Raw genomic sequence first — 6,016 nt, 5'->3', positions numbered from 1 at the left:
CGAGGAGAATTGTAACATCATGATTCTCCCAATTTCAAATACAGTCATTTCAGAAGGGTAGAAAAAAATAATTCATATTTTATACTGGGGAGATAGTTTTGAGTTCTGAAACTCAATGTAGAATAACCTCTTGTGTGTAAATATCAAGAACATTTTGATTCTCCATTTTATTATAATTTTAATGTCATTATTATTATTTTTCCTAGGTCGGCAGACAGTTAACAGAAAGACAGATGTTAACTGTGCACCAGCATATGTGCCACAGTCAGGCAACGGCAGAAGCTTTTTATGAAGCTCAACATAGTCTGGACCAGGCTTTTCAGGCCCACAAATTGACTGAAAAGGCTATACAAAATGAACAGGTAAGAATTCAAAGTGCAAGAATTCAATATAAGGCTATAAAAAGGTCCGATATCTGGCTGAAAATCTTAAATTCTTAAAGTTATGGCATTAAAAATTGCATGCATTGCGGTGCACAGATCCTCTTGGAATTGCTCTGTTTATTATTACTATTATTATTATTCTCCAAAATGAATGGAGAATTTTGAGGGCCTAAACATGCTTATAAACTCATGAAACTTTGCACACGCATCAGAACTGGTGAAAATGTACATCTGATATGGGCTTCAGAATTAGGTGTGGCAAAATGGCTCGATAGCACCACCTATACACATGTAGGTAGACACATGAAACATCCCAATACCTACAAAAAAGTCTCTTGGAGCAAAATCTGAAGCCCAACAGGAAGTACTTTGAATTTTTTCTGCAAATTTTCTGCCGTTTTTGCCATTTTCAGGTGTTGTATTTTAACAAATTCCTCCTAGAGATTTAATTGGATCAACACCAAATTTGGTCAGACTAATCTAAATCCCTTTGTGACATTAAATTGCGAAGATCTTGAGTTTTTGTTGAAGGGCAGCCTGACAATTTTGTATGTTGAAACGTGTTTAATCTTATGTTTCACTTTAAAAATAACTTGGCCTATTTTCTTTCTTGTAGGAGCTAATGGCTCCGTGATTTTTTTTGTGTGTGTGTGGTCTGGAGCTTTGACAAGTATCTTAATATGCTGAAAGTAAGGCACATTTACTTGAGATGCAAATGTAAAATGTCTTGAGAAACTGAACCAATTGAAGTGAGTTTATGCGTACAACAAAACAAACTGATGAACTGATGTCTGATGAAATCATGCCACATGTCAAGTCAAGTCAAGTCACCTTAATTTATATAGCGCTTTTAACAATACAAATTGTGTCAAAGCAACTTCACAATATCAAAATAGGAAAATAGTGTGTCAATAATGTAAAATTACAAGATTAAACATTCAATTTTCAGTTAAAGGCATTTCATTATTGAATTTAGTGATGTCATTGTCCAGCTCAGTTCAGTTTAAATAGTATCTGTGCAATCAAGTCAACGATATCGCTGGAAATGAAGTGTCTCCAACTAAGCAAGCCAGAGGCGACAGCGGCAAGGAACCAAAACTCTATCGGTGACAGAATGGAGAAAAAAACCTTGGGAGAAACCAGGCTCAGTCGGGGGGCCAGTTCTCCTCTGGATAGACAAACCAGCAGTTTCTTCCAACTGCAGCAAAGTCAGATTGTGTAAAGGACTCATCTGGTTCCCGTGGTCTTGTCCCGATGGCTGTCTAGGTGACGAGGTCCTCACTGGGGATCTGTCTCCCGGGCTCATCTAGGTGTCCTGATCTCCGCTGACGTTCAGGGCGGTTGAGGTCGTCTCTATGTGCTGATCCACCATCTGATCTGGATACGGACTGGATCGGGTGACTGCAGTGACCATCTGATCTGGATACGGACTGGATCGGGTGACTGCAGTGACCATCTGATCTGGATACGGACTGGATCGGGTGACTGCAGTGACCATCTGATCTGGATACGGACTGGATCAGGTGACTGCAGTGACCATCTGATCTGGATACGGACTGGATCGGGTGGCTACGGTGGCCTCCCAAACAGTGTTAGGTAGATTGTTCCAGAGTTTGGGCGCTAAATAGTAAAAGGATCTGCCGCCGCAGTTGATTTTGATATTCTAGGTATTATTCTAGGTATTATCAAATGGCTACGGTGGCCTCCCAAACAGTGTTAGGTAGATTGTTCCAGAGTTTGGGCGCTAAATAGTAAAAGGATCTGCCGCCGCAGTTGATTTTGATATTCTAGGTATTATCAAATGACCAGAGTTTTGAGAACACAGGCGACGTGAATGTGATAAGAGCTCGCTCAAGTACTGAGGAGCTAAACCATTTAGGGCTTTATAAGTAATTTAACAAGATTTTAAAATATATACAATGTTTAATAGGGAGCCAGTGCAGTGTTGACAGAACCGGGCTAATGTGGTCATATTTCCTGGTTCTAGTAAGAACTCTAGCTGTTGCATTTTGAACCATCTGTAGTTTGTTTATGAAGCGTACAGAACAACCACCCAATATAGCATTACAATAATCTAACCTTGAGGTCATAAACGCATGAATTAACATTTCTGCATTTTACATTGAAAGCATAGCTCTCAATTTAGATATATTTATAAGATTAAAAAATGCAGTTTTACAAATGCTAGAAACGTGGTTGTCAAAGGAGAGATTGCTATCAAATAGCACACCTAGGTTCCTGACTGATGACGAAGAATTGACAGAGCAGCCATCAAGTGTTAGACAGTGTTCTAGATTATTACATGCAGGGGTTTTAGGTCCGATAATTAACACTTCTGTTTTTTCAGAATTTATCAGTAAGAAATTACTCTTCATCCAGTTTTTTATATTCACTTTGGCTAAAACTAAACCCCCAAGTTTTGTCAAAAGGTGGCGCTATAGAGTGCCTCTTCCATGCCCTTTTATGAGCTTTTGCCAGTGTCTATCTATCATTAATACTGATATGTGTGTTGAGTTTCAAGAAATTCTAAGCATGTTATCTGCCTCAAAATCACCAGAAAAGAATATTCAAGTTTGACACGTTGCCATGGCAGCAATATTTTAGATATCAATATCCCCTCAACAGTTTTACATCAGCTGTGTTTTGACATTATTCTGAAGAAGTTTGAAGCAAATTTGAAAATTGGCACACACATTGGAATCTGCGGCTATTAGGCCGCCGCAGAAGCTGGGACCCGGGCGTGACACAGGGGCACTACGGCACCCCCTGGAAAACAGTCAGAAAACTTGATGTATATCTCACACATACGTATATTTGCACGTATTCATATAAAACTCTGTGCACATATAGATCTCATTGAGCCAAACAACTTTCGCACTACATGCCATAGGCTCCGCCCAACAGGAAGTTGGCTATTCAGGGCTGTTTAAAAAGCACATGCTCTGGAATTTTATATACTCCTCTGAGGATTTCAAACCGATTGTCACCAAACTCGGTCAACATGATCTCAAGACATTGGGATGCTAAACTGCGAAGGGATTTTTTCTATATCTCGAACGGTTTGCCTGTGACAAGGCGATGAAATTATGGTGAGAAATGAGAAACAGAAAGTGTCTAATAACATCCACATTGTCTGATTTTGATCAAACTTCAGTGGTTTGTTCGTTGTATGATGCCGATCGCATAGATGTGACTATTATGACTGAAAGTTATAGCGCCACCAACTGGCAGCAGGAAGTGTGTCATTTTCAAAATGCTTTGAATTCAGCATCTTATTTTTACTCGATTTGCTTCAAACTTCATCAGAATAATGTCAAAACACGGCCGATGTAAATATAACAGATAAAACAGACGATGAACACTATTAACAGCAATTATTATATGATGCAATCAAACTTATAGCAAAATGTGGTAGTTCTGTATGTTGTTTCAGGGTTGGCATCATCTTAGGTCCTCTGAGGGGTTGGCATCATCTCTTCTCAGGTGTTCTGGATCCAGACTGAAGCTTGTGTAAATCCTAGTTACCATGGGATGTGAATCCCGTGGCAAAAAACAGATAAACAAATAGAGACATAATTAGCGTAGCTGCTGTTCCAACCAAGCAAAATTGATTTGTTTAACCCAAACTAAAGAATAATAATGTGCATTTGATCAGATATAACTGCAGTACAAGATTATGATGGTAAGGACTCTAGCGCTGCATTTTGGACTACCTGTAGCTTGTTTATTGAAGATGCAGGACAACCACCAAGCAGTGCATTATAATAGTCCAGTCTGGAGGTCATGAATGCATGAACTAGCTTTTTTGCATCAGAAACAGGTAACATATTACGTAACTTGGCAATGTTTCTAAGATGGAAGAATGCTGTTTTTTATAACATGGGAAATATGATTTTCAAAAGACAAGTTGCTATCTAATATAACACCCAGATTTTTGACTGTAGAGGAAGTATCCGTACAGCCGTCTAGTTGCAAATTGTAATCCACGAGATTCTGTGCACTGTCTTTTGGTCCAATAAGTAATATCTCTGTCTTATCCGAATTTAATAGGAGAACATTATTGGTTATCCAATCTTTAAAATTTTTAACACATTCTGTTAGCTTAGATAATTTAGAAGTTTCATCTGGTCTTGTTGAGATATATAGTTGAGTATCATTGGCATAACAGTGAAAACGAATCCCGTATTTTCTAATAATATTATCAAGGGGCAACATGTATATCGCAAATAGCAGAGGACCTAGGACAGATCCTTGTGGCACTCCATATTTTACTGGTGATAATTGAGATGACTCCCCATTTAAATGAACAAGGTGGTAGCGATCGGTAGGATCTAAACCATCTTAAAGCCTGCCCTTGAATACCTGTATAGTTTTGTAATCGATCTATGAGTATGTCATGATCTATAGTGTCGAACGCAGCACTAAGATCAAGTAAAACTAGCAATGAGACACAGCCTTGGTCTGACGCAAGAAGGTTAGTTTTTCTCCATTTGCGCTCAAGACTACGAGTTTTTTTCTTGAGAGAATGGGTATTACTGTTGTACCATGGCGCAGTACGTTTTTCTCTAACCTTTTTCAATTTGATGGGGGCAACAGCTTCTAATGTATTAGAGAAGATAGTGCCCATGTTGCTAGTCATTTCGTCTAGTTCATGTGTACTTATTGGTACACAGAGCAGTTGAGATAAATCAGGCAGGTTATTTGTGAATCTGTCTTTGGTGGCTGGAACAATAGTTCTGCCCGGACGATAACACGGAGCCATATAGTTAATATCAGTAATACGCAGCATGCACGATACCAGGAAATGGTCCGTAACATCATCACTTTGAGGTACAATATCTATATCAGTAAGATCAATTCCATGCGATATAATTAAATCTAGCGTATGATTAAAACGATGAGTGGGCCCGGTGACGTTTTGCTTGACTCCAAAAGAGAACACTCGAACGTGTCCTCGCCTGCACTCAAAGGTAGGCACGCATCCGCTATTAAAGCAAGTAAAACTAGTGATAACAAGGCGCTCTGATTGTTTTTGTTGTAGAATAAGATAGGGGATATATTCACACATTATAGAAACGAAAATTATGGTGTATAAAATTGATTTTAAGATAAAAAATTAGACGACAAATAATTAACTTGACGGAGCTCAAACTCAAAACACACGGCAGCAACAAACAGGAAGTGACGTATTGTTTTTTGTGGGGGGGTTAGTTTTTCCTACAGTCACCAAACTTAGTACATATATTGTTCTCATCAAGCCGGACAACTTTTCTGGAAAAAGAAGAAACAAGTAGTTCACACCAAACTTTGTCAACATGATGCCAATATACTGAAGATGTTAAATAGCGAACGGATTTAGGATATCTTGAACGGAGTGGCGATGGTGATTTATTAAAGTAACAGTAAAAAAAGTTAGCAGTAATTTCCTTGTATCTTTAAAGTGCAGCTTACAAAAACTTTTTTTTTAAAAGTACATACACAGAACAAGTCATTCTGAGGAAATGTGATTAATTCCATGAATTTACAATACACTATGGATAGCAGAAAATTAAAAAACTATCAGACATCTGATGTCACTGTGTGTGTGTGTGTGGGGGGGGGGGGGGGGGGGGGGGTAGGTACGGGGGGGGGGG

The 6,016-nt window shown here is 38.8% G+C and overlaps 1 long non-coding RNA gene across 1 annotated transcript in view; it reads left to right on the top strand.

Moving 5' to 3' along the window:
- Positions 1-2,455: 2,455 nt before the first annotated feature.
- The window catches only part of LOC107572860 (uncharacterized), an 11,364-nt gene continuing 7,803 nt past the window's right edge, over positions 2,456-6,016 (top strand). Inside the window, exons 1-2 of the long non-coding RNA XR_001607417.1 lie at positions 2,456-2,468; positions 3,044-3,045. This is a non-coding gene — a long non-coding RNA (uncharacterized lncRNA). The remainder of the gene's footprint in view (positions 2,469-3,043; positions 3,046-6,016) is intronic.

This window comes from Sinocyclocheilus grahami, unplaced genomic scaffold (genome assembly GCF_001515645.1).
Source record: "Sinocyclocheilus grahami isolate Dianchi unplaced genomic scaffold, SAMN03320097.WGS_v1.1 scaffold1824.1, whole genome shotgun sequence".
NCBI lineage: Eukaryota > Metazoa > Chordata > Actinopteri > Cypriniformes > Cyprinidae > Sinocyclocheilus > Sinocyclocheilus grahami.
The sequence above is the reverse complement of the archived record's forward strand: the minus strand, read 5'-3'. Positions and strand labels throughout refer to the sequence as shown.